Raw genomic sequence first — 12,973 nt, 5'->3', positions numbered from 1 at the left:
GTAAGAAGTAAATGACATTCAGAAGCGAAGGAAAGAAATCATTTGCCCTTAGAAATAAGGAAAGGCTGTATGATAGTTGAAAACAAATCAGGATCATCTGGAGTTCCTGTTTGTTTGATTTTTGGCAATGTATTCTATCCTGTTTTGAAGAGAATAGGCTTCTGGGCTTTATTACTATGCCAGCAAATTTGGCAGTTGGTGGATGGGGCAGCAGCTTTCAGTAGAGATGCTGCTGTCACTGTTAGGAGTTTAGAATTTTTACGTAGGAAAGGTTCTAGGCTATGCAAAGGAAGGTGTGTGTGTGTGTGTGTGTGTGTGTGTGTGTGTGTGTGTGTAAGGTGGGTGGAGGGGCAGGACAGAAGGTCTGTGGGCCAGTCCTGATGCTGTTTGAATAGCAACCACACTTAATCTGCCTAGACTGATTCTTTTTCTGAAGTGTGTGGTGGGGGGGGAGAGAGAGCTAAAGCTTCTGCCACGCCCACCCAAGCCATCCCTCGGGTGCTGCCCCTGGTACAGATCCTTTTTTCTACTTCTCTTCTAGCTGTTTTCATTGCTTATCAATAATTCTTCTCTCTTAGGTCTTAACTGGCTTGAGACTTCAAGCCCTTGTCTTTTTTAAAGCCAGTTTTAAAAAGCTATCATTTTATTACTACTTCATCTTAATTCTAGCCTTCTAGCTCCCTAGGAGAATGGAGGTAGGGGTAGATTCTGTATCTGTATGTATGTTACGGGGTTGGTGCGGAAATTGGATTAAAGGGACCCAACAGCCTTGGAAGGAGGTCACAGAGTGGTCTGTGGGATATGTAAGGGAGGGATGGGCAGTTGTGATGAAAGGAGGGGGACAGTGTGAGTGTAAGCCGATGTACAAAAGCTTTAGTTTTGCCACTAGCTTAGAAGCCATTTTTCTGTTCTTCCTCAGGACTGGGATGGACAGAAGTTTGACCCAGATCTTCCACCTTCATTTACTCTTCTCCAATGTTAGGGGTAAGATTCAATGGGTTAGGAGGCTTTTCAGCCCTCCTGGAGAAGGCTTATTACAAAACCAGGGGTAAAGTTTGCAGACAGGCTCTGTTTTTTTTTTTTTTTTTTTTTTTTAATTTTTAAATTTTATTTATTTATTTATTTTTGGCTGTGTTGGGTCTTCGTTTCTGTGCGAGGGCTTCCTCTAGTTGCGTCAAGCGGGGGCCACTCTTCATCGCGGTGCGCAAGCCTCTCACCATCGCGGCCTCTCTTGTTGCGGAGCACAGGCTCCAGACGCGCAGGCTCAGTAGTTGTGGCTCACGGGCCTAGTTGCTCCGCGGTATGTGGGATCTTCCCAGACCAGGACTCGAACCCGTGTCCCCTGCATTGGCAGGCAGACTCTCAACCACTGCACCACCAGGGAAGCCCCAGGCTCTGTTTTTGTTCTAATTGATATTGAGTGGTTCAGGGCTGTTTTGAGGACCAAGTCTAGAAGGCACCCAAGTGAGAGTCAGCATGATGACTTGGCTTTTTGTAGTTGGACAGACTTGGGTTTAAACCCTGACTGTCACTTACTCACAAGCTGTGAGACCTTGGACAAGTCACTTGACTTGTTGAAATTTAGATTCTTCATCTATAAGGGGGTAACGTTATTGTGTTATTGTCTGATGTAGAACATAAAACATATTGCCCAGGGTGTGGTGGATACTTCACAGATGTTTGGTTTTATTATTATTTTTCCTTACGCATATTCCAGAACATCTTATTTTTAGTAGAATCCCAGCTTTAGCCCTAAGCAATTGTGTGACTCACCCTTTCCAAGCTTTAGTTTCCTTCCTTAAAATGAGGGCATTTAACTAGTTGATTTCTGAGATCCTTCCTGAATGTAAGCTGTCATATGAATTTTTAGACTGTTGGGGAATGTATAGGTCTGTTGATTTCAGGAACGACAATGTAGTCTATCCTGGGACCATATCATCCAGTAGGAAAGGGGAAGTGTCCTAGAGCCAAACTCCCTCTCTCCCCTGAGGAGAGAGTTAGCCAGCTTCCTTCAGACTCAGGATCTGCACCCAGATTCTCCCTTATCTCTTTCTGACACTGCAGTGTATGTGAAGGTTCTTTGGGATAGGCCTTTGGGTCAGCCCAGTCTTGATGCAATTCATGTTTTACCTATCTTTTCCCTTCTGTTTATATTCTCTCCAGGTCAAGAGGCAACTGCCTTTAAAAGATAGTGAGTGACTGTTGCCAAGACAACAAGCATCAGGGGAGCAGCCAGAAGCACTGACAGAAAGCTTAAATTACCTAAATGGTAAGTATGTTGTACAGTGTTGTAGAGCCACACTGACAGGATTGGGTGGTTTCTGAAGTCTCTACAATTTTACCACCATTATAAGAGAGGGAGGAAAGTCAGTATTTGTTGATGACCTATTCTGAACCAAATACTGTGCTAAGTACCTCACATGTTTTCTCATTCAATCCGCCCAGCCAACCTTCAGAAATAGGCCTAGCTACCATTTACTGAATACTTACTATATGCTAGGCATAGTCCTGTTCGACAGACATTATCTCCCTTAGTATTTACACCAGCCCTATGAGGTAAGTGCTGTTATTTTCACCACAAAGAATTGAGCTTAGAGAGGTTAAATGACTTCTCCAAGTTCATACAAGTAGTAGATGGTAGGACTAGATTTTAAACCTGGGTTATTTTCATTGCACTATAATGTTTCTCTTTTGTGAAAGTTACTTTTTGGTTGAGGCAGTGACTGACAACTAGTTCCTTTTCCTAGCCCTTTCTGGATTGTGTATCCCAGTATCTTATTGGTGTTGTTGACTGAGGCAGTGGAGAGTACTAATGAAATAGAAGAAACTGGAGCAGTAAGTGGCCAGAGGACCTAGTGGTCTTGGTCATCAGCGGTAGCTGTATAATAATTAGAACAAGGTTCTCTGGGAAGGAAGAGCAATGGGGCAACCAGAGAATGAGTCTGGGAAATGGGTTCTAGGCGTAGGAGTGATTGGACATAGGAAAGGAACCTTAGCAAGACCTCTCACTCTCATGGGAACCCCTCCTGGAAACAGGCATAGTTTGGGACAGACTCTTCTTGAGGGAGTGGGAAACTTCGAGGCAAATTCTTACCCTGTTAATTGGTTCAGGATTCTGGTTCTGTTCCTTTCCCTGGAGCATTTTTCCTACCCCAGGGAACTGGGTAAGTAATGAAATTCATTTTTGGTTGGGTGGAGTGGCAGCCCGTATTCATTTGTTCATTGATCTTTCTGAGGGTACTTTAGTCTCTTTATTGGAGCACCAATGTTTTTTCAATATACTTGGTGAATTTGGGAGGGGGCAGTAATCATTTTCATCAACAAAATTTATTACACATACATCTTATACATAGAGTGTTTTGCTATATACTGGGACTTATGTTCTGATGGTACCATTTACCACGTGTCTAGCACGGTTCTTGGAGCTAAGTGTCCAGCCTTAAACAAAACAGGAAAAAAATCCTTGTTCTCAAGGATTATATTTTAATGGGTAGAAATATTTTAAAAAATGAATAGCTAGATATAAATAAATAAGTAGATAAATAAACAGCACCCATAGGTGATAGTTGCTCAGAAGAACAAAAGCAAGGTAAGGTGGTAAATAGGGAGTGATGGGGAGCTGAGAGATTGTTACTTTATGTAAGGTCATCAGGGAAGGCCTCTGATGAGGTGATATTTTAAGCCAAGATCTGAAAGAAGTGAGGAACACACCCAGGGAGATACCTGGGAGAAAAGCATCCCAGGCGGAGGGAACAGCAAATGTAAAAGCCCTGAGGTATGAGTGTGACTTGTTCTGTCCAAGGACCGACAGGGCCACCAGTGTGCTGGAGTGGAGTAGTCGGGAAAGAGCAGTAGGGGATGAGAGTGGAGAAGTAATGGGACTCAGATCACCTAGGGCCTGAGAGCGGGGGTAAGACCTTTGGAGTGGATTTTATTTATTTTAAAAAATATTTATTTATTTATTTATTTCCTTCCTCCCTTCCTCCCTTTCTCCCTTCCTCCCTTCCTCCCTTCCTTCCCCTCTTTCCCTTCCTTCCCTGGGTCTCAGTTCCAGCACACAGGATCTTTTGTTGCAGTGCGCGGGCTTCTCTCCAGTTTTGGCACATGGGCTTCTCTCTAGTTGTGGCATGCTGGCTCCAGAGCTCATGGGCTCTGTAGTTGTGGTGTGTGGACTTAGTTGCCCCGCGACATGTGGGATCTTAATTCCCTGACCAGGGATCGAACCAGTGTCCCCTGCATTGCAAGACAGATTCTTAACCACTGGACCACCAGGGAAGTCCCTGGAGTGCATTTTATTCTGAGCGAGATGGGAGCCACTGGGGAGGGGACAGCAGAGGAAAGACATGATTTGACTTATGTTTTAAAAGGCTTACTCTGTTTGCTCTTGGGGAATAGACTGTGGAAGTTGGGGAAAAGTGGGCATCGGTGGAAGCAGGGAGACCAGGTAGGAAGCTTTTGCCTTCTGTCAGTAGTTAGGGCAGGGATGATGGTGGCTCAGACTAGGGTGGCAGTGCTGTGTAGCCAGAAAGGAATGGTTTCTGGACATATTTTTTTTGAAGGCAGAGTCAAATTCTAATTCTCTCTGTAGAGATGTTTGATTTATCTGGAGTTAACCTCTAGGTCACATAGGCCTGAGGGTATCATTGGAAACTTGACAGTGATCTCTGGTAAAATTCTAAACCTGATTGAGTAAAGGATAAGAACACAGGGATGACCGTAGAAGTCACTAAGAGTAACTCAAGCTAACTGATAATTTTTTTTTCTTTAAGTTTTGCCGTGATTTTACTTAAACTGTAAAATCAGTACAAGTTTGTTTTTGAAATATTAGAAAATAAAGGAAAAAAATCATACCATCGAGGGGTAATTACTATATATATAGCACTTTGGTGTATATTAGGGCAATTCATTTTTTTTTTTTTTTAATTTTTATTTTTTATTATGTTTATTTTTGACTGTGTCGGGTCTTCGTTTATGTGTGAGGGCTTTCTCCAGTGGGCGGCGAGTGGGGGCCACTCTTCATCGCGGTGCGCGGGCCTGTCACTATCGCGGCCTCTCTTGTTGCGGAGCAGAGGCTCCAGACGCTCAGGCTCAGTAGTTGTGGCTCACGGGCCCAGTTGCTCTGCGGCATGTGGGATCTTCCCAGACCAGGGCTCGAACCCGTGTCCCCTGCATTGGCAGGCAGATTCTCAACCACTGCGCCACCAGGGAAGCCCAGGGCAATTCATTTTTGAAAAGGTTCCTAGGCTGGGGGATCAGGAATATGCTACAAAGGTAATATGTCTTAAGTGTTAAAATTAGGTATTTAACATTTTCTCATGTGATCCTAAGACAAAGAAAATTTGGGGCTGGCTTGCATGCAAGTGATATACAAGTACTGATGAATGGATTGATGTTTATCTAGAGGGGTTGTTTTTAGTAGCATTCTGGAGGGCTGTTCTTGGTTATATTTTGTTTAACAATTTGAAAATCAATTTGGATGAAGATACAGAAGAGACATGCCTGTTAGATTAATAAATAGTGAGTGAATGCTTATAAACTGGAAGTTGTAGAAAATATTCAGACAATTGAAACTATTGATTGAAACTAACTTTCAAGTTGAAATGAAAAAAAAAAAAGGTAAATAATGTAAGCTTAAGATGGACCAATCAACCAAAAATATTAAACAAAAAATTTCAGAAATAAACAATTTATAAGTTTTGAATTGCATGCTATTCTGAGTAGCGTGATGAAATCTTGCTCCGTCCTTTTGTCCAGTTGACCCTTGAACAACGCGGGTTTGAACTGTGCAGGTCCATTTATATGCAGATGTTTTTCAATAGTAAGTACTACAGTACAACATGATCTGCAGTTGGTTGAATCTACGGATGCAGAACTCGGGATACAGAGGAACTGCATGTATGGAGGAACTGCCTATATGAAGGGCCAAGTGTAAGTTATACATGGATTTTGAGTGCTCAGAAGGTTGTTGCCCCTAACCCTCACATTGTTCAAGGGTTAACTGTATAGGAAAAAACATAATACATATAGGGTTCTGTACTGTGTGTGCTTTCAGGCATCTACCAGGGGTCTTGAAACATATCCCCCGTGGGTAAGGGGGGATACTCTATCTAGAGGTTTTAGGGCTGTGCACTTTTTGTTGGGGGAGGGCCTGTTTGAAAAGGCTTCAGAAAATTGCAGTGACAGATGATCACCATCAGAATGGTGCAGGGGAGGCTTGGAAGGAAGAGGAAAAGGGAGAAAGGGGGAATTCTAAACTTGGTCCTCAAACATTACCACCTCAGCCTCTGCACTTGCTGTGAGATTTCAAGGGCTTCTATGTTGCACTCAACCATATCAGTTACCTGCTCTGCTCCTCCCCTTGTGCCTGTCATGTCAGTACTGCTGAGTTACTTAAAGTTCCCCAAATGCAGCATTGTTTTGTTTGCCTGCCCTCCCTTCCTTCCTCCCTGTAAACAATTACTTTATACCCTTTATGTACCACTGTTCAAAGTGCTGGAGAGACAGCAGCAAAAAACAGCTGCGAATACAAAAAAACATGTTTCTGATCTCATAGATCTTACAATCTAGTAAAAAGAGTCACACGGTAAATAAATTCTCAAGCAATTAAGTGGTAAAATGTGCTAAGAAGAAACAAGTAGAATATCTTACCTTAGAGCTGTCCGAAGATGAAATGAGCTGCCTTGGGAGGAAATGAGTACCCTTCCTGTCATTGAATAGGAGCTGAATGACTACTTGCTAGGTAATTTCTTCATTGAGTGGGAGGTTGGATCAGATGATCTCTAAATCCTTTCCAACCTGGAGAATCTCTACATACTAGTTGGGCTCCCAACCCTGAGGTTTGCATATCTAAAATACATGAATTTGTGATTCTGGGAAAAATCATTTAAGTCCAGAAATTAAATAGAAACACTCAAGAAGTGCTGGTGAGATGTGGACAGCTGAAGGTTTTAAGACAGGTAACTAGAAATTGTCAGGAGGAAGCTGCTTTAAAATAGTTTTCCCATTTTCCTTTAGGTCAGGGACTGGCAAACTGTGGTCCACAGGCCCGTTGCCTATTTTTGTAAATAAAATTTAGTTGAAACACAGCCATGTCATTTGCTTATGTATTGTGTATGGCTGCTTCACATTACAATGGCAGAGTTGAGTAGTTGGGACAGAGACCTTAGGCCTTACAAAGCCTAAAATATTTGCTATCAAACTAAGTTGTATACTTATATGGATACTATCAAACTTTACAGAAAAAGTTTGCTAATCCCCTACTTTAAATGACTGTTGGGAACAGGAAGGTGAATCATGGCAGCTGTGTTGGGGGAAAGGGCAGGGCAAGTTTGATTCTGTACTATTTCAGACCTTCCTGGCCCACTAGGACAGGAAAAAGAGCCAGCCTCCAAAATGCTGGATAGGGCCACTTGGAACTGGGTTCAAGACCTTTGGCAGAAAGGAGGTCTGAATGAGAGACAGTCAGTGATGTATCTTTCTAGTATGAGTTGGAACTGAGTTAGACACTGGTGTGTGTGTTGGGCGGGGGGAGGAAGTTGGCATTAAAGAATGGACTACTCGTCCCTTTCTTCACTTTCCCATGATTTCTGAGGCTTAATATAAACAATTTCCTTCCCAGACCCCACTCTTGGGCACAATTAATCACTTCTTCTGAGCTTCTAGTGCACATACATCAGGTGGTGAAATGTACTAAGTGAAAAGAAGCAGGGTAAGAGGGCAGGGAGCAGAAGAGTGGGTGCTGTTTTGTGAGATGGTCAGGGAGGCCTCTTTTTTTTAATATATATATATAATTTTTATTTCTCACTTATACCTCAATAAAGCTGTTACAAAACATATATAATAAAAATATTAGGAAATAAATCCAGCGACATATTAAACCAAAATAACACATAATCAAGTTTGGTTTATCCTGTGAATGCAAGGTTGGTTTAACATTTCAAAAAATCACCTTAATTCACAATATTAATTGAATAAAGGAGAAAATCAACATGATCATTTAAGTTGATGCAAAAGAAAACCATTGGATAAAATTCCACACCCTACATGATTAAAAAGAAAAAAAAATCAGCTAATTAGAAATGGAAAGGTATGTCCTCAATCTGATGAATGACATTTACCAGAAAACCTCTAGTAAACATTATAAGTAACATTGAAATACTGAATCCTTCCCCCACCCAAGGTCAATAGCAAAGCAGTATGTCCACTCTCATCATTTTACTTCAACATTGTACTTGGGGAAAATAAATGTCTCACAATTTGGAAAGGAAAAGGCTAAATGGTCGTTATTTGCAGAAGACATACCATATATGTAGAAAATCGAAAGGAATCTGCAACAGTTACTAGAAATGGTAAGTGATTTTAGCAATGTCATCTAATATAGTTAATGTTTTTTTTTTTTCAGGTGCACTTATTTATTTTTAAAATAAATGTATTTATTTATTTGTTTTTATTTATTTATTTTTGGCTGCATTGGGTCTTCGTTGCTGCGCGTGGGCTTTCTCTAGTTGTGGTGAGCAGGGGCTGCTCTTCATTGCGGTGCACGGGCTTCTCATTGTGGTGGCTTCTCTTGTTGTGGAGCACGGGCTCTAGGTGCACGGGCTTCTCATTGTGGTGGCTTCTCTTGTTGTGGAGCACGGGCTCTAGGTGCACGGGCTTCAGTAGTTGTGGCTTGCGGGCTCTAGAGCGCAGGCTCAGTAGTTGTGGCGCACGGGCCTATTTCCTCCGCGGCATGTGGGATCCTCCCGGACCAGGGCTCGAACTCATGTCCCCTGCATTGGCAGGCGGATTCGTAACCACCGCGCCACCAGGGAAGTCAGGGAGGCCTCTTTATTCTTATTTTATAATTGGTTCTAGCTTTCTGTTTCCTTGAAGGCAAGGGTTGGGTCTTAATGATCTCTCTCTAGCACTTGGCAAAATGCTGGGTGCATTATAGATGTTCCATAGATGTCTACTAAATAAATGCATTTTACCTGGATAAACATACTTGATGGGGAATGCAGGAAGACTGGAAAGAGAGGCATCTGTCTCTTCCCTTTGTGGATGGTCCTGGAGGTAGCAAAGCATTTCTTTCTCTGGCTGTGCTTAGGGCCAAAAGGTCAGAGATAAGTGAAACTCCAACTTCATTTTCGATCCATTTCCTTATCTACCCTGGGTAGAAGGGCTGATTTTAGTGAGTCTCTCTTTTTAGGAGGATTCTGCCTAGTGAAACTTACCTTAGGTATGCATAGGACTTTTCAAAGAGCTTTTGCTGACTTTAACTTTTGCTGTGAGGTAGGTGGGGTTGATATTCTTTTATTTTTTCAGAGGAAGGGTCTGAGACATGGAGAAGATCAATGACTTGGCCAAACAGGTAGCATTCTTAAAGGAATATGGTCTTTGGAACTAGACTTGGGTTCACCATCTGGCTGTCCTTACTAGCTGTGTGACCTTGGGCAAGTTTGAGGGTACCGATCCCATAAGGTTATTGTGAAGGCTGAGTAGAATAATAGTAACAGCGACTGTTTGTTGTGACTTATGTGCAAGGCATTCTGCTAAGTGCTTTACGTGCCGGGGGATTACATATTGTCTTTGTATGGATGAGAAAACCTCAGAGAAGTAATTTGTTCAAGTAGATAGATCTGGGATTCCTAGAGAAAGCATGTATAGGAAGTCCTTACGATATTGTCTGTAGTATAGTCATGCTCAATTTGGGGTTGTCCTTTATTTGTTCCCTTTATACCTTTCTGTTTTTATTGGTCTATGTATAATCAGAATGCCTCACTTCGTAAAAATGCTCAAGAATTTGCAGGGAAGTGCTTTTACACAATGGGAAGAGTCCTGGGTAGTCAGGATACTAAAGTCCTTGGCTTTGCTAAGTTGCTGGAGAAATCTTGAGTCTCAGTTCCTTCATTTTTAAAATAAGGGGATTGGGCCAAACAGGCAGTTTTATTTTAAATAAAAGCGGTAGAACTCTTTCGTGACAGTCATTTGGGGCAAGACCAATATGTTAAGAAGCTAAAATGAGTTGCTTTGGTTGACTGAGTGCGAGAGGGAGCCTGACTCAGCCTGCTCAGACCTTCGCCCCTGCTCTCTTTTCCCAGGTGACTCTGGAAGGGGTTTGCTCAGTCTGGTTTGAAAGTCAGTGGACTAAATGATCTTTTAGCTGTGTTTTGGCTCTGAAATCCCATTCTAAGGAGTGGAAGAAGATCCAGAAATATTTTCTGCTTCAACACTTACTTGCTCCAATAATTAGAACCTCTATGAGTGGTGTGGTTTTCTGGTATTTATGTCATATTTCCATGGCATAGACCTGAAAGCCAGATGGGTCATTGTCCAACTGGGAGAAGCACTGTGCAAGTGGCTTGGGGCTTGGGACGAGACCTTTCAGAGCATTACCACGGGACCTGATGTCTGTGCTGGCTGTATCTGTTATTGTCAGTTGTTTTCTCCATTGTAATCCATGAGTAAGTAGCTCCTTGACATCATTTTTATTATTTTCTGTTCATGGTTAGTGCCAAAGGGCTGACCAGCCATTTAATAATTAGGGGGCTCATTCAGCCCTATTCATTCATCAAATTTTAAGCATTAATTTATGTGCTAGGCTTCCTGCTGGGTGCTGAGAATACAGTGGTGAAAAAAAAACAAGTTGGAGAGATAAAATGAATAAATAAAACTTGAATACATTGTGATAAGTGCTGTGATGGGACCAATACAGCAGACTAAAGCGCAAGAGAGAGGCTCCCTGATCTAGCCTAGGGTTTCAGGAAGGAGGTGCTCCAGGAGCTTCCAGGAGGAGGTATTGCCTAAGGTGGGATTTGAAAAAATGAGAAGGAAGTATTATCAAGCTAGTGAAGGCCTGGAGGTGAGAGAGAGTGCAAGGTTTGTGGAATGTCGAGAGTGAAGAGCTACACGGAGTTTGAGGACGAGGCTGAAGAGGTAGCCACGGCGGATCGTGAGGACTTCACATGCCGTGTGGGGAGTGCGGGCTTTGTCCTGAGCAGTAAGGCCCTTTAAAGGATTTTGAGTAGTGGCGTGTGATAACTCTCTTCTCTATATGTTTCAGTAAGTATTTGCTGTATATTCAGTGAGTTTTGCTTTTTCATTCCTTGTGCTACCCTGGTTGATTCATATCAGAGTCTTGAACAGAACATATAAAATTGGCACTAAAAGCCAAATGAATAAAAAAGCAGTGTAATTCCTGGACTCTACTAATTCAGAAATATAATTTATAGATGGGGCTGTACTTAAGTTTAACATTTTCCTCTCTAAAAAAGAGATTTGTTTACGTAGTATAAATAGACTTGCTGAGGAGAATGTTTCAGTTTGGGGTAAGCTGTTTTTTTGGGGTTTTTTTAAACAGCTTAAGATATAATTTATGTATCATAAAGTTCCTCTCTTTAAAGTATATACAATTTAATGACTGTCTAGCATACTTATGAGGATAAGCTGTTTTAAAGCTCTTTGTATTATAGAAGCATCATATATCATTTGTCCTCCAGTAACTGCTATGCCAGTACAGATCTTTTGTTATCTACTCATTTAAAAGTGCTTAGTTCAATCCCCCATCCCCTCCACCCTGTGTATAAAATTGGTAGTTAAGAATTTTTTTTTGTTTTACTGTACCACTAGGCAAAAGGCCAAAAACAAGTTTTTTTTTGTATGTAGGAAAAGTAGATGGGAATAAGGGAAAAGGTTTCTTTCTCATAAAAAATATATAAATGTAGGTGTTTTTTTTCTTCTCCATTTTTGGGAATGAGGAAGCCTGTAAGCTGGAAAAAGGAGGAGAAGGGGAGACCAAAGGAAGCACAGGTGAGAAGACAGAGAAAGACAATACCCAGGGAAGCCAAGTGGTGGAGAGGGAAGAATAGTCAGGGAGCTGGGCGATGGAGAGGCTGAAGGAGGGAGGCAGGCCCTGTTATTTCCAACACCGCGGAGGCCTTGTTGTTTTTTAAAAGCTGAGCATGGGCTCCACCTGGTGGCTCTAGGCTTTAAGTGCAATTGATGGAGGAGATCTTGGGGTTGGAGAGAAGTGGCATTTAGCATCTCCTCAAATCCTGCTTAAGGTTGTTTCTCTTTTGCCCTGGACTTTCTCATGGGATCATTGTTGAGTCCATTTTTCTCTCAAATGGAGGCTGTTTTTCTCTTATGGCTCAGACCTTGTTCCCTCCATCCTTTCTCCTAGGTTTAAATCTAATATCAGACTATATCACCCAGTGCCCTTATTGTTGCTGTCATATTGAACCCCAGGGTCACCACCTCTCATTTCTCGATGACTGTAGTTTCTTGTTTAATGTCACTATTTGCAGCACTAGTCCTGTTAATTTGTGGGCTTTCAATGTACAATTCAGGAATCCTTGCAACACCTTTGCCTCTCAGTATTTCTCTCTTCCAGTGATCTCACCCCTCTCTGTACCTGGCATTCCCAGAATCATGCTTTAGTTTTTTAACTTTCAAAAAGTTAAGACTACTTTTTTGGAGCAGTTTTTGATTCACAGCAAAATTGAGGGGAAGGTACAGCAATCTCCCATATACCCTCTGTCCACTTCCCTCCTCAGGTTCCCCCCCATTATCAACATCTCCCATGTATGTACATTTGTTACAGTTGATGAACCTCCACACACATCATGTTCACCCAAAGTCCATAGTTTGCATTCGGGTTCACTCTTGGTGTTGTACATCCTGTGAGTTTGGACAAATGTATAATGACATGTATCCACCATTATAGTATCATACAGAGTAGCTTTACTGCCCTGAAAATCCTCTGTGCTCTGCCTATTCATACCTTAGTTCTTGACATTATCAATTACTGCAACTCCTTGATAATTTCAATTCCCTGAGATCCCTCTCTGATTACCGTCTCCTGTCTTTCAAGCTCATTCCTCCTAGTACCCTGACTCCAACAATCCTTCCATCCTCATTGGTACCTTCAATTCATTGGTCCTATTACATTTTCACTGTTCTTCACATGTTCTTGATGTTCGTGTTTCTCTTTACT

The 12,973-nt window shown here is 42.0% G+C and overlaps 1 protein-coding gene across 2 annotated transcripts in view; it reads left to right on the top strand.

The window, feature by feature from the left end:
* Positions 1 to 12,973, top strand: part of LUZP1 (leucine zipper protein 1) — an 80,582-nt gene that overhangs the window by 50,542 nt on the left and 17,067 nt on the right. The window contains exons 2-3 of one of the 2 annotated variants that reach the window (XM_057532783.1): positions 920 to 984; positions 2,164 to 2,269. The gene's annotated coding sequence lies outside the window, so the exon portion shown is untranslated. The remainder of the gene's footprint in view (positions 1 to 919; positions 985 to 2,163; positions 2,270 to 12,973) is intronic. The other variant, XM_057532791.1, reaches the window with a different exon arrangement.

This window comes from Balaenoptera acutorostrata, chromosome 1, assembly GCF_949987535.1.
Source record: "Balaenoptera acutorostrata chromosome 1, mBalAcu1.1, whole genome shotgun sequence".
Lineage (NCBI taxonomy): Eukaryota > Metazoa > Chordata > Mammalia > Artiodactyla > Balaenopteridae > Balaenoptera > Balaenoptera acutorostrata.
The sequence above is the reverse complement of the archived record's forward strand: the minus strand, read 5'-3'. Positions and strand labels throughout refer to the sequence as shown.